Raw genomic sequence first — 24,911 nt, forward strand, 5'->3', positions numbered from 1 at the left:
TATTCCTACTATAAAATTAATGACACTGCAAAAAAACATAATTTTATATAAAAAATTAATTTTATAAAATACATTAAATTGTTCATTATTTTTATAATTTGAATATATTTTACAATAAAACTTGAAATTTGCACAAACCAAGAAATAGATCGTTGCTTTATTTTACAAGAAAAAGCTTTTTAAAGAAATGAAAATTTATTGTAAAAAATTGTGAATTATCCAACATTTGACTGCTCTTTTGTTTTGCGATTCTTGACGACACGCGGTGCGGTAAATAATTTAATGATAATAAATTACTTTGTCCGCGCGATGCGGAGCTGGGCGAACTTTCTCTCCACAGGTAATATCCTGGACAAGGGTATAGTCCCGTGGGAGACTACACCGAGAGTCGTATGTACATATGTAACACGGGCAATGTCACGCGTGGGAATTCACGCGTTCCTGCGACTTGTTTCCTATCGAGAGTGTCCGTAAAGAATCCTTTCCGTTCGTGTTCCCAGGGGACGTTAGCCACCCACTCTCGTCGCTACCAGAAACCCATATTTCTAGCATGTCCGGAGAAGCACTTACCTTGCTCGCAGTTTTCCCCCTTGATTTACTTCCTGTCGCGTTGACTTCGCGGGAATGTGAAAAATTTCATCAACAACTTGCTACGGATAAAGCTGGGATTGAAATTCGTATGATTTCGGTAAGCTCAGATTTCGCGGCGCTGCAGATATGTAGGAGTGAATTTAACTGTGATGGAAATGTGATATTTGTAAGATACAATTTTCTGTACCTTTATATTATCGAACTGGGGATGAAAATATTACATTTTTTAATCTCTAAAATAAAATTAATCTCTTATTTCAACAATTATAATTCCGGAAATGAAACATGAATGTTTAATTTTGTTTCATAGTTTATTATTTCATGTTGCTCGCTTCTGTTTATGATAAAGCCATTGTCAGTATAGTAATAATTCATTTTATTTATTAATACACTACGTAAATATGTTCATCATAATTCCGAGATGGAAAATTCATAATATAAATCAGCAATAAAATGTGTTTCTTTTTTAGATATTACTCTTTCTGAGAGGATTACGTATAAAGCAAACAAATTAGAACTTTGGTATATAAGGACAAAGTATTTTCTGCCATATAATTCTCGGAAGGGTACCAACATCCTCCTTTCTCAACCACTGAGTAATATTTCAAGCTTATGTGAGAATACAGTTGTGCGTTATTGTTTCCAGAGATGTTTCGTAGTCTCTTTTCTCATGTACAAAAAAAGAGAATCAATAGAATTGTTATTCTAGAAAGTCGGTGAATAATATGATTTTTAGTAGAAAAATATTATACTGTGCAATGTACTTTTGTTCGACATAATTATTGTCATTTTGGTATACTAACAGGATCATGCATATTTTGTTAGTCAAATTTGATGGAAATTATACAGTCGGATATCGACGAATTATTATTCGTTGACGCATATTTCCTCATTTTGACCCTGGTTCACCGAGAATACCATTGAATATTCGATCGCGTGACAGCGACATTACGTACATGTATACACGCTCGTGTACGTCGTATCCTACAGCATGGATAAAATGCGCATCATACATATGTAATACGAGCAAACGTGCGAGGCATACGAAAGGGCCATCCTGTATATCACAGAATCCTTGCCAGTACTACGCAAAATCGCTACTCCTTTCGATTCCGGGTACTTCGGTTTTCAGAGCTTCGCTCACCAGAAGCGACTTTGCAAGCTTCGATTTCCAAACGGAGGGCCAAAAGTAGGATAAGTAAAGTATTATGTAGATGTAAAAGGGGGGTATTGGCCTCTCTCCTGCTACGAGAATGGTGCCCTTAACGCAGACGTTAAAAAGAAACGTTAAGAATTCTCGAATAGTTAAAAGTTACTTATTCCTTAATGTACATATATTTATGTAAATCAATCGATATAATAAAAATATTAATGTCTTGTAAAAATATTATAAAAATTATTATAAGAATTATGATAAATAGTTCACAATGAGACAATAATCGATAATAATATGTATGCATGACTTATACATATACTTTACTAATAATAAATAATAATCGCAAAAAACAAGTGTGTTAGAAAAGTTGTATTGTTTAGAAAATTAATTTGAAATTAATTTGAAATGTTGTACAAAGTTTAATTCTTATTTAATTTCTGTTTAGTAGTGTTGTACTCGCTCTTTTGTATCTGAAAAGTGCAGCGATAGCGAGAAGGCATTAGCGAAGGAAGCGCACCGCGTCTTAAAGCTTTAGTGAGAAGTTCAATTCCGCAACTCCCCCCTCCCTCCCCGCCCCCCATCGAGTTTGTTGAAGTAGAAATTCCTGAAACTTTGCCTGCCCAAAAATATACTCTATTCTCCTTCGCCATTGCGAAAGTTAAAAATGAGCTTTCCTACCATATCTCGCGAGTTCGGCGCCCGCGGATCGCGCGTGCGAGCTTGCACAACTTTCAGTGTCGAATGAAAAATGAAACAAGAAGTCGCGGTTTTGCGAAGTTCGATAACTTTGCGATTTATATTTTCGGCGCCGAAAACTGGTGTGATACAAGCCTTTGGATCAAAGATTAAACTAATAAAAAATTGCGAATAAAAATTTGAAACTGTAAAGAATATATATGTACGAATAAGTTGTATAAATTGGAACGACATATTTATCGGCATATTTATGGATAAATGATATAATATACTTTATTACTATTTCAAATGTAATATGAATATAAGGATAAGAACCGTCCGATAATTAGGCCACGAGACCGCATTACATTAAACTCAATTTGTCAAAAGAAACGTATTATATCTTAGAGAGAAATTTTAATAAAAGTATGTAAAGTTTAAATATTAGTTGAGGTACAATATTAAGATGTGGAGTTAATAGAGTTAATTCATCTATGGCATAAAATAAATTGTGCAAAATAAATTACACTGAAAAATTTCTATTAAAAAGAAAATTATTTTTAATATCCAATGCATACAATAAGCACTCTTCTGCCTTAAATCCGATAATTTCTTGCAGGTCAATTTTTGTTGTAAATCGTAAACTCTAAGAGCACGATTTAATCTTAAAAAATACTTAAATGAGTTACAAAGATTTACTGCTTCTTCAAGAAAGTCGTTTAATTTCGGTTGACATAAGCCGTAAATATCTTATATATTTTCTGCTACAATTTCTTTCAAAATTGTAAGAACCTCAATAATGTTTTTTAATCTAAATTAAGATAATATTATTTTATATTACATATAACATTGTAATTCAAAAATTGAAACAAATTATTTATTTAAATTATGCAGTTGTTAAATTCGCTTTTTTATTTTAGATTATTACACAGCATTTTTTAAATATGTATTTTTTCAATTATTACATTACCAGAAGAAAATGTACATCATTACATTTAATATTTGCAAAATGTAAGTTACTAATTTATCTGAAAAGTGTTTCAGGCAATACAATATTACAGAAGCTTTGGTACGATTTCATTCGAATGTTTAGCTCGAATGTTTATTTTGTGTCGCGACACGTCACATCGTCAATATTTAGTCGAAAATATCGAATAAAGCGTAAACATAACGCTGCGCGATCGCCGTCGTACAAATTAAGAATTATTTATGAAATTATTTCCATTTCAAAATAAAAGCGACGCGGAATTACGCGCAGTTTGTATTTACTCAATCATGACGCGTCGACCATTTCGCTTCCTGGAAAATTACACTGCCGCGGTTCCAAAATAGTCGGCGCCTCGACGGAAGCACGAGCGATGTTTATGGTTTCCTACGGCTGCGATAGCCGTGCAATTACATTTACACTATTGGCGTAGACTACTGTGTTGAGTTTTCATGTATATTGTTTACAATGTAAAATATACACGATCTATATTACGCAATTTGAAATGTGTATTATTGTGTTAATCAAGATATATTCATTATTACCATTAATTATTTGTAATAATATATTTTAGAGAGTAATATTCCCGAATGAAGTTTTTTTCTTTCGCCAGGCATTGTAAAGGTCAAGAATCTTTTATAAATACGATGATAGAGAATAAAAATTCCGAGAATACATAATAAGCAAACTAGGCGCGCAATGTATTTTTTTATAGATATGTTTTGAAACTGGCGGCAGTATTGAATCTGAATTGAGCGCGATCACGCGGATCACGTGATTATCGTGACGTCACGAGATCTATTGCGCGTCACGAAGTAGTTCGCGAGAAGACGGCGGTGGTGTTGGACGCGAGTAAGTATCGTCCTGTGTCTTACGCGTGTTTATGTTTATTAAAGTAAATATTATTCGCAACAAATGTCGGGAGAGTCGAATCAAAGGACGAGCTATTGCTGCGGAATGTTATTTACTGTGCGCAATCGCGATTATCAGTCTTTCGGCACTTGGAAAGTCAGTCGCGTCGCGTCGGCCATTATTTGCCAAATCACCGAGCGTCGGTCCGAAGTTGCCTCCGTTATTCAATGCGTGCAGTCGTGTTTACCAGTCTCTCAATGTTCGTAAAGACAATCGCGTTCGTCGCGTCATGTCGGACATTGCTTGCCGAATCATCAAACGCGTTCGTCGCACCGCGTCATGTCGGACGTTGCTCGTCGAATCGCCAAGCGTCGGTGTGAAGTTGCCTCCGTTCTTTATACATTGCAGCGCTTCTTGACCGTGTTGATAATACGAAATCGAGTTACGGGCGATTTTCGTAGCATTATTTAGCGCGTGCGATCGTGTTTATCAGTCTTTCCGTGTTCGTAAAGACAATTGCGCCCATCGTGTCGAATATTACCGGCCGAATCGTCAAGTCGCGTTTGTCGCGTCATCTTGAACGTTGCTCCGTCGAAGCGTCGGTGCGAAGTTGTCTCCGTTCTTTATACATTGCAGCGCTTCTTCACCATGTTGATACTACTGAATCGAGCCACGGGCGATTTTCGTGAAGCATTATTTAGTGCGTACGATCGCGTTTACCAGTCTCTCGATGTTCGTAAAGACAATTGCGCTCGTATCATGTCGAATATTGCTGGCCGAATCGTCAAGTCGCGTTCGTCGTGTTATGTTGGACATTGCTCGCCGAATCATCAAATCGCATCCGTCGCGTCATGTCGAACATTGCTTGTCGAAACGCCAAGCGTCAGTCCGCGAAGTTGCCTCTATATATATTCTTGAATTTTTTCATCGTGTCATGGCTATGTCGGTAGTCTGGAATCGAGTGACGATCGTCGTAGAGTATTATTTTGTGCGTTCGATCACCAGTTTCTTGACATTCGTAATACTAATCGCATTCGTCGTGTCGAACATGTCGTGCTCGCCAAAGCATCGATCCGAAATTTTTCCGTCTTTCGAGTATGTTAAACCATAAAATAACGAATATGTTTTTCAGTAATAGCGGGAATATTGGGTAAAGTTACAAGCGATCGTCGTGTTTCGCGTTGAAAAACTCGGGAATATCGTATGAATTAATTGGTCGTATTGTGTATTGTGTATTGTGAGTGTTAATTAATATTATATAAATGTGGACGTCGAGCAACATGTGTTTAGAACCACGAAGTGTGGTAGAATCAATGGATTGTAACGGCTGTACATTGGATGGTGAGTAAATTTTAATATTATATTTCATGATTAATTATTTATTCATTTATGGAATTTTGATATCGTTATAATGAGCAAAATATAAATATTTGTAATCCAGTTTTGTAAATTAAATAATAAAAAGGATTCATATTTATTGCATCGCATGAACTAAATTTTATATTTACAAAAAAGAGCTTATCATTGTAAACGCAGTAAGATTATGCTTCTTATTAATTTTATAAATAAAAAATTTTATGTATAATATTTATTTGTAATATTGTAATTGTAAAGTTTGCAATTTTCTTGCCAACTTTTAAATTGATTCTTTAATGGTTCAGTGATTTGTTAATGTTTATGGAACAATTTTTTAAAACGTCAAAATTTTTTTGTTTTTTTTTTACAGATCTATCATTTTCTAATTTTTGTGACTACGTCCTACAACGTTTTACACCGTTCTACATCGTTCTACAACGGTGAGTTTTACTTTATATGCAAATTATGTTTATGTCCTCCTCCTTGTCTTTGATATTTATCTGCAATGCGCTTATGAACGATAATATTTATTTGCTCGGCATGCTTTTTAATTCTGAAAGAACATTTAGCATATTTAAGTAGAAGGTAAATCAGATTTTTATCAAAATTATATTTTTTTATTAATTACATTAATAAATCAATTTTATATATAAATATTTTTATTCATAATTTTTATTTCTAATTATATTAATAAAATTTTCAATTTTGTAAATTTTTAAACTTATTCTTTAATAAGTCGTTACACGTATTTGTAATGAAATTCTCAATTATAATTTCTAAAATTAAATAATTCTTACAATTAGATTTTTAAATTTTTAGTACAAATTATGAAATACGATACTATTCTTTTTGAGATTGTCTGCCTTGCAGTGATGTTATTTAGTAGTTACGAAAATCTTATTTCAATATAACGTACCACTTCTATGAATTTCTATCAAAACAAACATCAACAATTGCGGCTTAGGGATAACCTTCAGAAAGAGAAGGGGCGCACACTATTAGATATACACGATCCATCAAGCCATGAATGTAGATTTTCACGGATAGGTAGTTACGGAATAAATTAATGATCGCCGAATTTGCTGTTCTATGCTACATGGAGTTTGTACATAATCGTGCACTCCTCCTCCTCCTGATTTTATGTAGAGTATCGAATCGATGTTCAAACTCTGGCTGAGAGAATACATCGATGCAATCGGAAATTAATTAACATATGGTTAATTAATAAAAAGTAATATACAATGCAGAGATCCTTTTGTATTAAAAAATTTGTTTAAGGTATGTAAATTTAATTATCAGCTTTCTATATTTCTGATTTATTTTTATTTCTATGTTTATTGAAACATTATTTTTTCAATTTTGAATTTTATGTTACAAGTTATTTTATATTTTGATATCGACAATTGCAATAAACACAATGTTTCTACAATAGTACACACTATAATCACTTCGGTATTTGCGCGGTCGAAACATTCTACGGCCGTAGGACATGGCACTCTGTTTTGCACGACCATTATTATTTTGTTTGATTAGCTTAATTTGTGGCGGAGAATGCGCTCCGGTCCAGACGCGATAACGTTGCGGCTCTGTGGAGCTACACCCTGGCTTCTGCAGTGATGCAACGCGCAATGGACCGCACGTGACCGAATGTATTGCACGACTGCAATTGTGTGCGGTTGCATTTGTGCGCAAACAGTTTGTACTAAACAAAGAAGGCCGTACCGAAAATTACTAACATCCCATGTGAATTCTCGGCCATTATGTAATATATCACTGACTGATAAGGATCAAATTAAACCTCGCTATTCTATTCATAATTTATTTGTGTTATTTCATTCATTATTTTTTATTTAAAATTAATTTTCTTAAAATTTGCCGATTACATTTTAATTATTTAAATTTTTTATTATAAGTATTATTCAAATTTTATTTAAAAAATAATAAAACATGTTAACAGTTTATAAAATTTTGAATAATTTTTGTTTCTTTGAATATTTATACTTAACGAGAAGAATTTTGTTTCACAAAGATTTTATTATCAAGAATCATTATAATCAGATTTAAAAAAAAACTGATATTTTAAGAATTTTATAAATCGTACACGAAAAAAGATGTATCAACAGCATTCAGATTAGAATAATCTTATTAATTCAATGACAATATTAGTTAAAATAAGGTGCGACGTATTTATTTCATTAATACTGTTGTTGAATTAATAGGATTCAATCTAGTCAGACGAATGTTGTTGATGTAATTTTTTTTCTGTGTAAAAATTTTTAGTAAATGCACTTTTAGCTGGACTTCTTGAAAGAATGAAATTCCTGTTAAATGTTATTTTGTATGAACGCGTTACATTTTTCTTTGAAACTCTAGGAGTAACTTGTTTCTCTGTAACTTCCGTAATTCTAAAAGTAATTTCTAAGAGGGAAGATACTACATAATGGCACAAGGGAAATTTTACGTGCCGTGTACAAGCCATGTATACATACGTGTGAAGATGGTCGCGACTGATATAGCTCAGCATTAGTACAAACAACTACTGTTGTCATTACTCGTTTATCGTCGTGCGATAAGGGCAGATAGGGTATGCGCGCGCGATATGCCTCGTTTAGTCGGTGATTTGAGGGAATTGTTTCACCCGATGTAATTTCAAGAGTGTCTGGCCACGAGCGTCTTCTAATTCCGTTCAGATTAGCAACGCGACGTCTCCAGCTGTGTTACTCCCTCATTTACCTCGCTCGGAAATTACAGTTGCATTAAAAGCTACTCGTTTTTATCGAACGCAATTGCCTTTTTATCGCACCTGTTTACCATTTGGCAAATAGGCTACGTTCACTCTCCATTATCAGTTGATCATACGATGAATTTTGAAAGATATAATTCGAATAAATTTTGTAAAGAAATTAAATAAATCTGACAGAATTCAGTTATAGATATTTTATACATTTAATTGCAAATTATTTTATTTCTTCGTGTATATTATATTATGGATTCATATAAATTTTCTGTCATAATTTTATGAATTCTAAATAGCTGTTGCAACGTACATAAAAAATAGGCAATTTATCCAAAGAGGAAAATTGTCGTGTAAAAGGCAATTGCGTTGCCTGTAAATATTAAGGAATTACACGTCCAGCGAGAGCGTTTAGTTGGTGAGCTTAGTTTTCACGTTAGTTTGGGGTGCCGCCCTCGCTATTTAAGACGACTTAATACCCATCAGGGGGCCCTCGCCTGCTGTACGGTATGTGCTACGTGTTGAACATGTCCTGCGCATGCATGTGCTAGAAATGCGGCAAGCGCAGAGGAAGCGTGTATTGCCGCGCGTTGCCGGAGCGTTGAACATGGGTGAAATACGGCGCATCGGTAACATTATTTACTGTTAACAAAGCGCTCAACAATATAATTTACCGTAATTCGAGAGGAAGTATATTTTATTTTACTGAATAAATGTGGACGTAGGATGTAATGGCAAAATGTATCTAAAACATTGAAACATAATCTAGGAATTAGTGTTGAGAAATGTTACACGATCTTTTTACATAATTGGCTCGTTGGAATATACTCAACCATTTTTTCCTTGCATTACTTTTTTTCTTGCTTGTACAAATGAAAGAAAGAATATTGTATTCCTTAGTTTTTTATATTTCTAATATTTTATTATAATAATTTAAAGATAAAAAAGGTAATATTTAATCTTAACTGTTCAATGAATACTTTATATTATTTATGTTACTATTGCGTAACAGTTAAAACAAGTGTTAACGCATTTTTTGGAATAATGTCTCGTCAGATTTCTACTTCGCGAAGTGTAAGAAGTGATTTCTTGAGAAGTTGTGGATTATTCTGAGTGGTGAAAACACATCGGGCATATTATGACAAAAGTTTAGTTTCGGAAAAGCTTTTTTGACGAGACCACGCGCGGAATTTTTCTGAAAATCTTGTTCAGATCTCGACAGCACTGTCGCAGGTTCGAATAAACAACGGATCGATGAAATACGCTTTCTCGAGCCTTGGATAGCCTGGCTGTCAGCTATTTCCAGCTTTTTTACAACGGTTCCACTCACAAAAGCCGCAAGCGAAGCGACCATTTGTACCGCGCGTTCAGCGTTTCGCCATTTTGCCAAAATATCGCGACGCGTCAAAAAAACCTGCACAGCATAGTGACGTTCATTTTGCTAGGGCCGACGGGAATTTGATAGTTTCATAGCGTTATGAAGGTTGATACTGGCAAATTCTACGCGTTGTTCCGGGTGGCAAAAATTTACGTCTTTCCTTTTTTTTTACGCTCGAAATAACTTGTGAGGTCATTGAGAAAGGATATCCGAAATTGAATTCTCTGCGCGTGCTACTTTTTTTAGATTTTCTATTAAGATATTTGTCTTTACAAGCGAAAACAAGAGTCGATTCTTAATCAATTAATTTAGTGAACAGAATAATTAATTAACTAACTATTTGGATGTTTTATGTAAATAATCATTATTTACGATGTGCAACGTAAAGTATACAAGTATTATTTAAATTATTGGACATCATTATTTATTCAAATAATTACATAAAAACATTGCTTTATATGTTTCTCCGGAACATGTTTATTAATTATATATTATATGAATTCGCAAATAATTAGTGTAAAGGATAATTCAGATGGAGATTGTACTCAAATATTTATTATTCAGATAAATCCATGCATTATTAAAAATTTATATACCATTTACGAATAAACGCTCATTCATCTTTTTAATTCGCTAGCTGTTGTGCAAACAGAATTGTATGCAATTTTGCTCAAAACGATAATCCGATGATTTTCGCACACTTTGTGTTGACAATTTAATGTAGACACAAATACTTCCCGTGAAACATTTGTCATATAATTCGCTCCTCATCGATAAAATAAACTATCTTTCTCTCTTTCTCTTTCTCTTGTCAGTTCTCTTGTTCTTCGCATAATAATGAAATTTGGAAACTTTGTAATTATAAAATTCAACGAAGATCCGGATGCTATCGCTTTTTAAGATTCATCGGGTACTCTCACGACTGCCACGAAGTTTCCGCTAATTAAATTTTTCGAATAGCCCATAGAATAATTTGCATTTATTCGCTCATTGCTATTCAACGCTATGTCTATGTACAATGTCTTTTCTTTTATTGAACGCTTTCTTTCTTATCTCATCAAGTTCAAGAAGTTCAAATATATACTGTCTTGCAATATAATCTTTTGTTCGCTTGAATATAATTAGCTTTGTGCTATTTCTTATAAATAACAATTGTTATTATATCAAACCATGCTATTGTTAAATCCTGTTATTTTTGTATTAGCTAAATTGCCCCCGGAAAATATTATTGATCAAGTATATCAATATTAAAAATTATGGAAGGTTTTAATTTATAAACTTGTAATATATATTGAATTCTTAAAGTGATATTTGCGTATTTACATAATCTATTATTTCGTCAGCCAACATTAAAAATATTAACTATTAAAAATTTGAAGCTGTATACAAAGAAGTAAAGAAAAAGCATAAATTTTTTTAGGAAAAAATTGCACATGAAATTTTTAAGCGTTTTCTTTTCTCACGTTCTCAAACATTCCAACTTAACGTACTTAATTACCGACAGCGAAAAAGCTTTAATCAGTTGCGGAAACGCAGTTCGTGGAAATATTAAAATAATCGTCAAACATCCTCCGACGGTTCCGTGTGACGCGACGCCCGTTTCATCGACGTAGCAAAAATGAAATATTTTTGCTTCCGGTTTGCGCTCAGAGCTCGTTTCCCTCTCTCGCACTTGTCAGGAAAAGAGGCCCGAAAAAATTTCTCGCTTTTTGCATCCGTCGCGAGCTTCGTATCGCTCTCTCGCGCGCGCGGCTGTTATTTTTCATTATGTCAAGGAGTTTCCACTCGCCGTGGCGCAACGGGTCTCGTTTGAGAAAATACATCTTTTTTCCGGACGGCGAAATTGATCGTGTACACCGGTACGTTCCATAAAATCCCACTAAAAACTGTCGCGTCCGGAACTGCATACGAGCGCGATAAGTTATATCGTAAAAAGTCAATTTAACGCCGCACGTAAGAAGAGCAGTAATGTATAGCAGGATGTTGCAGAACACCTGACAATTTCTTTGATCAATCTGGAGTCGGTTTTTCTTAAACGGTCGAGATAGTTTTCGAGTTATAAGCAAATTAAACTTTCATGCGATCAAAAGTAAAGCTTTAACGTGTACATGAATTCAAGAAACTAAAGAAACTTTATTTTTACAAAATCTTAATTTAATTATCAAAAATATGTAATAAATGCGTTTTAAAAACTTATATTTTTAAAGACTATAAGTGAAATAAATTACTTAAAATTACGATTAAATTATGTTGAATATAATTTCATTTTTATGGTTTGCTCAAGTCTATGGTATTAAGTTATTTATAGTTAAGAGATAGTTTAAATAAATTTATTGCAACAGATGAAAAAAATATCTTGAAATTTTGTTAGTTTCGGGAAATAACTTCTTTAACGTTTGTTCAGGAAATGCGTTTGTAAAAGGGAAGTTTACGTAATTTCAAGTTGCGGGAAATCGCGGAAACACCGCTGCGAGTTTGCAGAATTATCTCTGAAGGCTCTACGCGGAGTTATATCAACGTGTGGAAAGTTCAACCGAATTTCGTTACTTAAACGCTAGATGATATTTTTTTTTATGGGAATGAGAACAATGGCGAGCTAAGGGTGAAGCGATTTTTACGATGGACGTCTCAACATTGCAGAGCGAAAGAAATTTAATAAAGCGGCTCGTAATCGCGCTTAGAAAAATAAATCCCCGTGATGAGGGAGCGTAAAAATCGCTGCTCCGAATACGTTCGTTTAAATAAGTACAGGAACAATGAAGGTCTCGACTGCGCGTCTGCTTGCTATTTCATTAATTTAACTCAACATTCTTTCTCCGTATCTCCATCGTCTTGAAAATTTACAAACTAAGAAACAGTTGCCTTGTTTTCTTCTTTTTCGCTTCGTGATAATTCTCTTCTGGTTTTACGTTTCTCATTCCGCTCGTTCCTCGATTGGCCGCGTAGCGTTGAAAATTTATATACAGCGTTCAGCGAATTAGAGAAATTTCTCAGACTACACAGCATCACGTTCTTCTCTCCTTCATAATAGGCAGAAAGGGGAGGACATTATATCTACGCGCAGTTACACATATACATACATGCCCTCACACATTTACATACATGCCCTCACACATTCTATTCTTGCAATATCACCAAGCTTGAAATATTGGAATATTCCATTTAATTATAATTCGTTGTAAGTAGCAGGATTCCCTCGTAGAACCTGTATCCAATGCGATATTTGCTCATACACGTTATGCATAATAATGAAGGATGAATTATGAAGAATTCGTTTACGATGCGCGCGCGTTAGCCAAATTAGTACGGTAAATTAAATTAAATTAGCTCGCGAAAGTATTTGCAGCTTTGTATATATTCTCTTGTAAACGTGAAGTTCTTATAGCTCACGTATTCAGTATAATAAATAAACCAAGTCATGCTGTTGTGTTGTTTAAAACACGCTTACATATATATAACGCTTCTTTATGAAGGGAACTTTAAAAGCCGTAATGTATAGCGTAATAAAGCGTAATATTATAATGATTTAAGTTAATTATTGTTTGATGTAAATATAAATTTGTATACATGCTTACCAAAATTAATTAACTTGAGCTATGCAATTATATATATATATATATATATATCGAACAAAAATCGAGTAGCGTTTACTATAAGAGTTTATATTTTTCAAGCTGCTACATTTTGTAAACCCGACATATGTAAAAATATTCTGTCTGTAGAGCATATATTTACTTTTTTAAAGTGCATCGGCAATTTTTTATGGGTTAATATTTAGAGTATTAATAAGAATTAAATTTAAAACGAAAGAGAGGGGATAATTATAACAAATAATTTATTTCTTTTTTTTGAAAGCAAAAAAAATTCAAATTTTTTATTATTAAACTTCTTAAGATATGCATTTCAAAGTGGTCTTAAACAAGCCGCGATCGATGGTGAATTTGAGTATATTACATCGAAGTGAAGGAAAAGTTATTTCCGCGCTAGTTAAGCTAGAAGAGCATGAACAACGAACGAGTAAATGCACTCGAATATTTAAAAGCCGTACAAAATGCAGCGTCCAAGCGTAACTCCATTTCGTCTTCTCGCTCCATCTTTCAATTTTCTTTCTTTATTTATTCTATGCGCAGATTAGCATTAATTGCGGCGAACTATCACAAATGAGAAAAAATGCGAAGTAGTCTGGCCGCTTCAGCCAGTATCTTGCGAGACTGTATTTTCGTTAAAATGCATTATATCTCTGAGTTTGCATTACTTAGAACGCCACTAACTTTAAGATCTGCGAGTATTCAGAAGTTTCGTATAATTCTTACCATTAATATTTGTTACTATGAGTAAGTGTGCTTAAACAGTACTAAATTGCGGTATATTAATTTTTTTGATTGTCCATATTATTTAATGGGTTGTTTCACAATCCTACCATTTCACAATTTCATAGACATCACTTTTATGCTCAATAATATTAAGAGATACATAGCCATTGTTCGGCTGCAATTTCGATGAAAAACAGGAAGTGTAATTTCAACGGATTAAATGAGGAGTATCTGAGTTTGTACAGACGATCCTTTGTTAGGCGTTTATACCGACAAAGTTTCTCGCAATTACACGGAATAATCGGTGCCACCGCAAACTGCTTAAATATACGCGAAAGCTATTCGCATAACGATATAACTGGATAACTTCAACTGCAGTATTTTTTTCTGACATGGAACAAATTACAAGATCGTTAAAAATTAACTTTGCTATTCAGACTAATATTAGTGGAAAAAATGTATTTGAGAACATATATCTTTAATTATATTTTATAGAGAGAAACTTTTTGCGCAAAAACTTTCTTTGTTAAATTTATCAAAAAATACAGAAAACGTACACATTTAAAAAAATTTTTTAAAAATTTTATTTACAAATCTATTACGTTTGATTGCATTTATGATTTAATTTCAAATTTTTATAACAGTAAAAAATGTAAAAAATTAAAGATTTGCATTTGGTATTAGTTAGCCGTGTGAATATTTTTGGTTTAAAAATAAAATTGAAACACATTTAAAAATACATTGTAACATTATTCTTCAGGATAATTTTTGGCATCTCTGGATAACTAAAAGTGTTAAATAAAAGTGGCTTAGTTTACATACGGGCTATCTTCCGCATTTTCCCGCCGTATTTGATATTCTTCGCAATTACAGAGGATTATTACTGTCCGTATGAACTTTTTTGGTGTAGTACATTTGAATCAGTTTAATATCGGTCGGAATTTCTTTTTATTATTTTCACTAAGAATTTACATAAGCAGCAATTTCGAGTCTGTCAAGAAATGATTATGAAGCTTTTACCCTTCTTAACACTTCGTTTACGCCGATCTAGAATTTCATTCTGTAAATTTGTTTTAACTAAGTAACTAAACAAATTAATATAAATATATAAAAATATTTACATCACGATGTAGTGCGTATGTCGATATGTATTGATACTAACAAGTTTTTTTTCTTTGGTAAGGTTTTATGAGATTAGGATTTTTAATTATTGTTTGCTTTGTAAAAGCAACGAAACAGGAACGCGAAAACTTCTGGTATTGTCCAACACTTTAGAAAAATGGGGAACAAAGGGGTTAAGGATATCGATAAATGAAAAGCGTTCTCCTTATTCAATACAGAAGCGAAACTGCAAGCGAATAGTGCAATATCGGATTTCGCACAACAAAGGAATCGGAGAAGGTTAAAGCGCGTTATATAGTGGTATGAAAATACGAGCGACATCGTGAATTCTTTCCTCGCACAATTTCGCACTGTGAAAGATTAAAAGTACGATTTTCTTAATGAATCCGTGTAATCTGTAAGGACGTAGCATTTACCCGGCGATGTAATTAATTCGTCGTGCGTTTTCTCAGCTGGGCAACGAGTTAATCGACACAAACGCGCGGTTAAGTAAGAGAAATTGAATTTATATGGTCGGGGAATGCAACTCCGTTTTCGCGTCATTGAGACGCCTTTTAATTAAGCAAAATGTACTGCAATATACTTTTTCGATTCACAACTGTATAATAGGAGTATCGTGCAACATCTTAAAATTGTTTGCTTGTAAGAATATCAAGTTTTTATATCAAGGATTTATTAACATGCTTATTAATCTTATCTTTATTTGTTTAATTTCTAACACTTTCTGAAATTTGGTATTTATCACCGTAAATTTTATATTTAGAGAAAATTTCTGTGAAATACAAATATCGTGGGATAAACAATTGGCTAGGAGTAACAGGAATAACAATTTATTAACAGTATAACAAGTTAGTGTAACAAACTCACGTAAACTCTCTCTCTGGAAACGCTCAAAAACTAACTCGAAAACACTACGAATTAACGCCTTTCAACGCTCATTGACGCGAAACACTGTTCTCAAAAATGCTCTGACTTTCCCCACTTTTCAAAACGCTCGACACACGTCTGTTTATTCGCTATCAAATGTTCATTCTTATATTCTCTATCATACATGCTTAATTTCCAATCATGCATGTACATTCTCGTTATTTTCCAAAATTTCAATCACATGCCGCATTTGCTTTCATCATATGCTGCACTCGTTCAAAACAATTATATTGTACAAGTAATCGTGTATCAAACGTTCTGACATTCTCTCGCTTTCTCGCTAATTCTCTCGCTTTCTCGCTAATTCTCTCACTTTCTCGCTAATTCTTTTACTCTCTCGTTTATTCTCTCACTTTCTTGTTCATGCTATCATATGCTTATATTTTACAATCCTACATTATTATATTTAATTTTTCAATTTTTTAGTTTATTAATTAATTCTTATATTTTTCTACGAACACAAAGAATTTTCTCTTATTATGCATTATTGATTAAAAACGTTAGCAAAAATCTGTTAATCTTTTTCGGCACATTTATTATAAAACCGCATATATGAATTTTTTTATCTCTCGTAAAATGTATTTAATAACGAAGAACGCGTTCTTCTCCAAATCTTTTTCTCGTCTTTTGCAATAACGGAAAACATTTTAGCAAACTATTAATCAAACTTATATTCTCTTCTTCTTCGATAAAAGAAAGTGCCGAAGAATTTTCTGAAATTACAAAATAAAGTTTCACTATTTGGCGCTTTCGTTGAAAAAAAAAAGAGCGAGGTGCCGAAAAACGCATTTACAACGATCGGTGAGATCGAGCTGACTTACACGAGAGAACGTTTGCCTCATACGTCATTGAAATTCCCCGCAATTACGCGAAACATACGGCCGGGAGAGCATTACCAATGGTGCAACGGACGACTTCTTCGGCATTCGAGTGCGTGGGAGCTGATGTAATGTGGGTCGTTCTTGCCATCTGGGAATCTCGTCGGAATCCCACAGCGCTGATTTCTTTCATTGGTTACCGCTTTGAATTTAGAGTGCCTGCTCATCGGACGTCGTTTTAAGCAGATTCGTTTGAATTTCGGGCTGTTCCTGGTCGCAAATTGTAAATTAACTCGACGACGTTTCTGCATTGAAGTTCGGATCTTTATGTACCTACGCTTCGAAAGTCTGAAATTCCCGTTTGCTATTTCCTGACCACAGACAATTTATTTTTATCGTTCAAAGAAAGGAATACATATATTTAAAGGCTAAATCTCTTTATGATGAGCTACAATTTTTATTCTTTTCCAAGTTAATATTTGCAATTAGTGGAATAGACACATCAATGAATGAATAAATAATTTAATTCTTTTAAAAAATTATGAATATCAAGAATTATTGCTTTAATTTATCTTGTAATAAAGATTAAAATATATAAATATTATACATATATATCAATATATAAGTACTTAAGAAAATATAATTATAAAATTTAGTATACATATATCAATACAGAAATGAATGTACAGTTGCTAATTTCATTCACAGATCTACGTTTGCAATGTTTTTGAACGCGAAGATAGAATGTGATTAAAATACACACTGAACCGCGATGAATACAGATCCGATCTACGCAAACGTAATATACTCAGTGGGCTTTAAACATTGACAGTAAAATGTTGGAACCGTTACTCGTTGTATGGACACAGTATTATCGGCGGTGGAACGAGAGAAGCGCAGCGGTGTGCAGCGCGGTAATAAAGTTGCAAAATAATAACCGTAACGTTATCAGCCAAATTTGTGTGTATCAAAGACAAATTGCGCCGATATTACCGTCCGAAATACTGCGTGTAACTCCAACATATTACAAGTCCCATCGGCTATATAATCGTGTTTGATGTATCTACTCTGTGAACGAATGCAAAATCGGAAACCGGGTTTTGTATGGAATAGACGAGAATTTATTAACTGACAATAGAGTATTTGGCGTATGCTTACACGGAGACAATAGTAATAGTAATACTTTAGTAATTATTTACGTTTTTGCAAAATAATTTTTCGATATGCAATTTAAAATTAATTTTCTACATATTTCAGATTTTCCATTATAAAGACAATAACATAAACTTAGAAGTTTATGAAATTGTTTAAAATTCTATTGAAGAATAAAGAATTAATAAATTAATAAAGTGAAAATAATTAAAGATTTATAAATTTACGTAAGCTTATTATTATCATTTAACTGATTACTTATTACTTAACATTAAAGAAGTATTATTTTATATTGAGGTTGATCGTTTTAAATTCTGTCACCATTAGTTAAATCATTTATTTAAAGAATAATATATAAATCTAATTTTGAAGTTTGTACATTTTCACTGTGATTTATAAGACTTTGAGCCAGCAGTTCTTTACAATAAGCTACTTAATTGAAACGAAAACTAAGCATGTCGACTAGATCACCCGTACCGGAGAATTCGAGCAAAACAGATTGATCGGATCCGTGTTTAATCCCAAAAACCAATCAAACGTAGGACACGCCCGGTTTTAACAACGATTGAAATGCATTGTGCATTTAGTCACGAAAGTGTAGCGCGTTCATTATTCAGTATTCTCGTGAAATACGGCCGACCTGTTTTTTGGCTTTCGTGCAACATTTGAAAAAGTGGACTTGCCCGAGTCTACAGACCCGGGCCTTCGGTTCTTGTGTATCGGTGTATCCGATAGATTGTCAGGGCACGCGACAAAATCTGGCAGAAAATCGATACGGGGTCAGCTCGTTAACCGTTCTGTGAATAATAAGAGAAAGAGCGATAACAATGAACCGCGAAGAAATTGCGTCACACGACAGGTGATACTTCCCGCGAGTTTTGTAATTGCAGGGCATTTCAATTCGCGGACAAAAGCTTTTGCTGGTGTAAACTCGGATATCCAAGGTGAAATTGCGACGGCAGACAGAGAAAAGTTAGTATAGAGTACAAAAAAATGGAAGGAAAGGCTAGAAAAGAAGAAAATATGAAACGCACGAAAAAGAAAAGCGAGGGGAGAAACAACATGAAGAAAGCGGAAAATAGACTATAGGAAAAAAGAAAGAATTAAGGTCCGATAGAAACGAAGGTAGCAAAGAACGCGCGTGCAGAGAATTGTATAGTTACAGGCGAACGGAAAGAATAGAAAATAATGGTGAAAACGGCAGAAAAAGGAAAAAAAGTGACAAATGATGAGAACAAAAACGAGAAAAAAATAGGTGATAGAAAAAAGAAGGCAAAAAGAAGGGCATTGTATAGTGAGAAATAAAACGGAAAGATATAAAGAGAACGATGTGAAAGTAAAAAAGGAAAAAAAAGAAAAAGTAAGAATGACAGGATAAAAGCAGGAAACTAATACAGAAAGAAAGGATTAAAACATTTAAAACGATGTATAAAACAATGGAATCATGGAAAGAGCGGAGAGTTGTACCGGTTATGCGAGGAGAAAAGGTACGAGAGAAAGAAAGTGAAAGGTGCAAGAAGGGAAGAAGAAAGGCGGGTTAAAGGAAAATTACGTGCTTGACGAGTGCGGTTGTTTCTTTTATTTTAGGTGAAAGATGGAGTACGCGCGAAAGAAAATCAGAAAAGAACGCGAACAGGAATGAAACAGAGAGTGAGGCAAGAAGTAGCAGATAAGACAGAGACGAGTAATGGGAAGGGCGAGAAAGAAAAAGAGAAAGAAAAAGAGGGAACAAGAAGCGAATGCATAATGGAAGAAAAGAGCTAGGAGAATTGCGTGCTCGACGATACTGCTTGTCAGTTTTATATTATGGAAAATGAGAGAGAATGGCAAGAAAGAAGTTAGAGAGGGAAAGAAGGAAGGGGGAGGAGAAGGAGCGGAAACGGATGAGGAAAAGTGCAGAGGGAAAAAAAAGGGGAAAATCACATGCTCAACGGACGTGCTTTGCTGGCTTTATGCTTGGCTTGAAATCCGGTTGCAAGTTTAGACGAATTCTCGCGATGGATACGAAGAAGAACGAGAAATCCCATACCCGTGTGAATATTTCTCGAAATGAAAATACGGGAGTTAAATCGATAAGCGAAGAAATGAGGTGCCGGTCGGTCGAAGGAACTACGTGTCGGATTTATCGAATGCTGCACTTCTTTTCCGATTACTCCATTTTCTGCGGGATTTTTTGCTAACTTGTCTGCTGCAGTCGTACACGTATGCTTGTCATATTACAATCAATCTTCGTGGAATCGAATTTAAAGTCTACTGCAATGACTAGATATTCTTATAAAGATATTAGAAAAAAACCTAGGAATAGCAATTTTCGGGTAGCGAAACTCTCTTAATATCGAGTTGTTTAACAGAAAATTGAAGAGTTGTGGTGACTTAAGTTTCAAAGAAGTCGTGCATACATATTAAACGTATATTTTTCAGTTAATTTTAATTTAAAATTTTTTTTTAATAAATTAAAACTAGATTTTAGATTTATAGAGTGATTAAAGCATTACTCGATTTATAATAAGATTTCTTTTAAATTAATTATGCGATACTGTATATAATTCACATTCATTATTATACCATCGTCAAATCTTAAAATACATAAATGAATGTATATAATCAGATGCCACGATTTGCATTTCATATGCATATACACGATGCGTGCAGCTGCACATTAGTGCGTATTTAAATGAGCTCGCATATCTAGCGATTACGTAATAAACAGACATACAATGTAGCGACCTAACTAGCATAATAGTGTCCGAGAAGCATCGTGCGGACATTCTGGATATTTGGATAGACAATGGCACATCTCGGGGACATTCTGTAAACGTTTGGAACATTTAGGTACACAATGGCATGCCTAAGGCGTTTCCTGAAGACATCCGCAAGCCGGACAGCTGGCATAGTTAAGACGTACGTCGGAGAATTGCAAACATGCATTAATGCCATGCTAATACGATATTAACGATATCTAAATTTGTCTTTGAAATATCTCGAAAAATTTACACTTCGACATTTATTGCAGTAATTTCTGTTCCACCACAACGGAATTTAATATTCGGCGATTTTATTATAATAGCATACTGGTTAAACGTTCAGACGAAAAGTAAATAAATGTCAATATAGCAGAATAAAATGAAAAAAGTAAATGGAACTTGGTGTAGATGGTTGAATTATAAAATTCATATAAAACTCACTATTGATATTTGAAATATTATAGAAATTATAGGAAAATAAGCTGATGAGCGAGAGAGAAATGAATAAAACATAGTAAAAAAAGCCTTTTAAAAAATATAAATTATGTTTTATCAACATATTTTTAGAGATAATATAATATAAAACACATTATACATATGATAAAATGAAAAATTTGTTTATGTATAATAATTAAAAGATTGCACAATCATAACGTTTGATTCGCGCGCGCGCGCGCGCGCGCGCGTAGAAAAATATATTTGTGTTATATCTATAGAAGCAGAGAATTTTATTCTGTTAAATATTAAGAGAGTAGCATATAATTGAACAAATAAATAATTATAAAGTAATAAAATCGATGAGTTATGTTATTGCTGTTTGCTTCATCGACGAGTCGTGGAACGTATTTTGTTCGCATTCGAGCAAAAGATCAGACACACTTTGCTCGCGTTGGGGCAAGAGATCGAGCAATTTTGCGCGTATGTCGGGACGCATTTAGGGAATGGAAAGACGCTCGTGAAAGCGTTCACAGCATAAAAGAGCTTTGAAACGTTTGAGTGCATCGGAAATTTATAAGAAGTAGAGAAACCAGCGATTCCGTTCTCTTTGAGAACGACGGACGAATTGTCCTAGCCTGTCGCGAATTTATTACGTTTTGTAGCACAGTGCCGTTATCTTGGCTGTCCGGTAAATATTTTCAAACATAGGGTTTCATTGCACCGTGTAAATCGGCCGCGATATGCATTCGCGTTTGAAATCGATTTATGGCATCGGTTAAAGCGACGTTGACGAAATGTCTGTTATATCAAAGTAACGCGTGTCAGCTTTCGACAGATCGTAAATCAGACAACGTTGTACTGTGTACGCGGATTTTCTGATGCGAATTGAAAAATGATATAGTTATCGATTAATGCGCTGCTCTCGTACTCGCGAATTCATGAATTATTCCCCGAACAATTGGAGTATCGATCTGTTTTTCTGGATTTTCTGCAGTGCAAGAATGCATTCTCAAGCAGTTATTTCTAGAATACCTATAACAAATAATTTTGCTCTTTAGTAAAATGATGCTAAGTCATGTTTTATTCAATAATCGAGATCATCCATTTTATTTAACAGTTTTTTCTATATAACTTAACATATAAAGAAAAAATATATATTTTTTGTAAATGATATAAATTACTTTAAAGATTACTTTGTTAACTGCTTAATAAGTATAATAATATTAATAATTAGTTATTTTCTTTGTCTTTTAAAATTTTGTTTAATTAATTGATATATCGACACTTGAGTAAGTTTTTAAATTTAGCGGTGGTTGTCGTTGCGTTTGTCGTCATTATCTTCGCGCTGCAAATTAGATCGTAAAATATCAGATTTCATCAGACCGCTATTAACGCATCTGCTCATTCTACCAGCTGTCGACTGCTTTAGATAATTATAATGAATGATTTTGTAACATTAGAAATGTCATATATTCGTGTATGTGGACTATCGCGGTTAATTCATAATTTGATAAACGATATGAGCTGATTCTGGGGACTCATGTCATATATTGACGAAAGTGGCACTAAATTTTCCGGGTTCTCTCTGGCAGTGAGCGCTGCAGGGGAGTGACAAGCTCGTTATCGCGGTTAGACGATAACATTGTACGAAGGATTTCGATGAGAACCTTATAGTTTAATTAGGTTAGCTGGAACTTTGACGCGGAAACATTTCCACGGATAGCAATCGATAGTTGTAAATAACTGAATTTTGTTCCCGCTATGTGTCAGTTAAAGACCTCAAGGGAATCGCTGTAACAACGCGTGAACAAGTAATTCTTTAGATTTTTCGCTTAATCTTTTTCGAATTCTTGTTTAAAATTTGAAACAAAAATAAAAAAATGTTAATTCTTTATTATTTCAATTTAGTTAGACATATATATTATAATTAAAAAATATTTACAAATTTGTGAATTGTTCTTTGATGAGTTAATTTTGATATAAAATTTTCTGCGTATAAATAATTATTATATATAAAGATCAAAATGAGAGATTTATTAAATAAATTATGACATACTTTTTCTTTCTTTTTATTTTTTTCTAAATTCTTGAGACAAAGTTATTAAATTACTAGTTAAATTTTTATTGTATTTTAAAAGTAATAGCTTTTTAAGAAGCCAAACTTAGTATACGAAACACACAGATACAAATATGAAAGCTAGTATAAAATATTAGATACAAAAGTTTTTTATCTAGTCGTTAAAAGATTTATTTTCTAAAAACTTTGTTATTTTCTGAAAATTTCCTGATATCAGCGTTCAAATGACGCGATTCAATGGCGATACAGTTTGAAGAACCGATCGATCGCTCAATAAAGCATCAGAAAGCGGTCTAGGAGCTTGCACGCTCGCGGGGATTATAAATCGAAACTCGATAATGATCCGTAATAGATGGTTTCCCCCGCTTTGGAGCGGTCGAGTCTGCAAAAGTCGCTTGAGGCGCGCAGCAGGGACGTGGCATAACGATTATTCATGCTTACCACCTTCCTGGACGTTTCGCGAATTAAGTCCTTCGACGTGCCATGAATTTCGAAGTCGCCCGTGTTCGCGTCATTCTGAGACCACGGAGCTATTCTACGCCGAAGAGCGCTCAGGAAAGATTTTAAGGTGGAAATGAAATCTTCTTTTTATTTTGCGATTATCTTGAATGTATGTGTGTGTGAGAAATTGTTGTGAGATCGATATTAATTACGATCAATTAATATAAACCGCGATATTAATCAATAAATTTAAAATGTTGATTCAATTGATATTTACTCACTAGAATATACATATTAATAAAATTTAAAATATTGAAGCAATGAGTATAATCCACATATAAATATTTAACTTTATAAGTTAGAAATATAATAAATACATGTACCTATCTCAGGTATTAATTAATTTTTCGATAATTTTCGATGAGATACCAACATGTGGTTTATTGATTTTGCCAACATCCTCTAAACTGGATTTTGCTGTAAAAACATATATGATGCATATTGTGTTTTTTTTATGTCGTCATAGATATTTTAGTATTTTCTTGTCATTTCGAGAATGGCATTAAGTGGACTGGCATACATTTTTAATTCAGTACAAAATATTTAACGCTTTATCGCAGCGGTTATCTGCACTGCGGCAGGTGCGATACTGTCTCGTTCAATTACAACCGCGCTTAAAAGTTTTTCATCGATCGAGTGTCTCGGATGGTGCGCGCTATGCGATCGAGAGTCGATCGAGCCATTAATCCTGCCAGCTCTTAGTCTGGGATAACATCGGATTTCCGTGATGGCTGATGGAAAGTTTCCCCGTCGGTGTATTTTGCGCAGCGCGTCTGCCTTTGATGCGGCAGGACGCGTCGCGTAATTCATGAATAAATAAGAAACAACTTTTGAAACAAGCTGACTGAGGAAACCCATGGAGCGGCGGCGACGACGGCGATGACGCCGCCGCTTGCCGTCGTAGTGAGGGTAGGATTCCGGAAATCTAGCGATTCCAGTTGCCGCCTTGCTTCCTGTGTGACCCGCAGATCCTTCTTATTTTCCGACCTCTTTTCGCCGGAGTGCACCCACTCTGACCTTTCCGCCTGGTTCCTACCCTCGTTCTTGGCTGGTCTCTCTCGCTCATGATTCCCCGAGAGGATGGCTTCGAAA

At 34.1% G+C, this 24,911-nt stretch overlaps 2 protein-coding genes across 6 annotated transcripts in view; one reads left to right on the plus strand and one right to left on the minus strand.

Moving 5' to 3' along the window:
* Window positions 1–24,911, minus strand: part of LOC105670148 (dipeptidase 1-like) — a 93,986-nt gene that overhangs the window by 59,979 nt on the left and 9,096 nt on the right. The gene's annotated exons all lie outside the window — the stretch shown is intronic.
* LOC105670149 (uncharacterized) overlaps window positions 4,223–24,911 on the plus strand; it is a 138,327-nt gene continuing 117,638 nt past the window's right edge. Inside the window, exons 1-3 of one of the 4 annotated variants that reach the window (XM_012363494.2) lie at window positions 4,223–4,259; window positions 5,392–5,600; window positions 5,986–6,055. The gene's annotated coding sequence lies outside the window, so the exon portion shown is untranslated. Of the gene's footprint in view, window positions 4,260–4,281; window positions 5,601–5,985; window positions 6,056–24,911 lie in introns of those variants that run through there. The other 3 variants (XM_012363493.2, XM_012363496.2, XM_012363497.2) reach the window with 3 other exon arrangements.

The sequence above is a fragment of the Linepithema humile genome, chromosome 5, assembly GCF_040581485.1.
Source record: "Linepithema humile isolate Giens D197 chromosome 5, Lhum_UNIL_v1.0, whole genome shotgun sequence".
NCBI classification, from domain to species: domain Eukaryota; kingdom Metazoa; phylum Arthropoda; class Insecta; order Hymenoptera; family Formicidae; genus Linepithema; species Linepithema humile.